The sequence below is a fragment of the Macrosteles quadrilineatus genome, unplaced genomic scaffold, assembly GCF_028750875.1.
Source record: "Macrosteles quadrilineatus isolate MER2022 unplaced genomic scaffold, UCM_ALF_1.0 Scaffold_1__1_contigs__length_201487025, whole genome shotgun sequence".
Lineage (NCBI taxonomy): Eukaryota > Metazoa > Arthropoda > Insecta > Hemiptera > Cicadellidae > Macrosteles > Macrosteles quadrilineatus.
Window position 1 is genome coordinate 84,558,118 of NW_026542594.1, and position 1,838 is coordinate 84,559,955.

Consider the following 1,838-nt stretch of genomic DNA (forward strand, 5'->3'; position numbering starts at 1 on the left):
TAAAAAAAGAATGATATTTTCATTAGAAAGTACATTATGCTGAAGCATGGGACAATATAGTCGGAGAACATTATAATACTGTAGCTACATAACCAATAAATTACATCAGTGGTTAATGTAATTTATTGGTAGCACTTAGATTCTTGACATCAAAATATCAGTCATATTGCCTTTTTAGCTAATATTATTGACAGGTACCTATATAGTCAATGCTAATATTAACTTCCTACAGTCACCCGACAAAGTGGGCTTCCTTGCCCAGATCAAGGATTTACAGTACACGTATTGCTTTATAGTACAGAAAGCCTTAATTTGGCACACAGTTTTTACTTTGGCGCACACCCGTATTCCAACCAAACCACTAGTCCAGTCAATGAATGATCCAAAAGTAGGTGTAGAGTGCGTGAGCAGGTAACTAAGCGATTCCTTCAGAAAGTTGTTCAGGGGGCTTAGGGTGTTAACATACCAAAAGTCCTGACTCCTAGGTGGTGAGCCAGGGGGTGGAGGGGGGAAAAAGGGGGGGGAAAGGTACGCATTTTGGGTTTTTTGATTATATCTCGAAAACTATCAACTTTTTGTATACAGTAAATTATAAAATTGAAGAAGATTAAATTTTCTACAAGAAAAGTATATAATGTGTTTATTTTGGTTCAACAGATTACGAGTTATAATTTATTTAATTGATATCTTATTAAAATACTCCTTCCATAAGAAATACATGTAAATTAGTATGCGAAATGGGGCGAATCCTATCCGCCCAAAGGAAATGTAACTGATATTCTGGAAATCTTGACAAAATTTCTAGTAATTTGACACTTTAATCATGAAATTTTGTCAAAAATTAAAGCGAGGGTGAGCGTTTAAAAATGGGATGATTTAAGGGTTTTTTTTATTTCCAATAAAAAAACGCCAAAACTCGACATTTTGTTACCTCGCCCTCGCTTTAATTTTTGACAAAATTTCATGATTAAAGTGTCAAATTACTAGAAATTTTGTCAAGATTTCCAGAATATCATTTATATTTCCTTTGGGTGGATAGGATTCGCCCCATTTCGCATACTAATTTACATGTATTTCTTATGGAAGGAGTATTTTAATAAGATATCAATTAAATAAGTTATAACTCGTAATCTGTTGAACCAAAATAAACACATTATATACTTTTCTTGTAGAAAATTTAATCTTCTTCAATTTTATAATTTACTATAGTATACAAAAAGTTGATAGTTTTCGAGATATAATCAAAAAACCCAAAATGCGTACCTTTCCCCCCCCCCTTTTTCCCCCCTCCACCCCCTGGCTCACCACCTAGGAGTCAGGACTTTTGGTATGTTAACACCCTAAGCCCCCTGAACAAGTTTCTGAAGGAATCGCTTAGTTACCTGCTCACGCACTCTACACCTCATTCCTTGACTGGACTACACACAAAATAGCAAATAGCTTTTATTATGCACGTAATCCGTGTACGCTTGAAAAAAAGTTGGCGACACTTAAAGATATTACGACTACGATCAGCTGGTACAGCGTTTCCCATTTCGTTCAATGTTTAATTTAACCTCGCCTAAAAATGTGTTGTACATTGTTTGAAAGACTAAATATGATTTATAGTAACTGTATGAAACAGGGTGACTGGTACTCAGTGTGACAAAAATTTTTTGGTGTCAGTACAAAGTAAATGAAGTGTGATTATGCATATAAAATGTTCCAAGTCAAAAAAATTGCTTCCCAAAAATTATTTTATGTTATTCCAAAATAACCATGCTTTTAAACTTAATACAGCGATTTCTCAATTACCTGTATGTGGATTTGAGCAGATAATGTCATTTTCGTGTTCTACG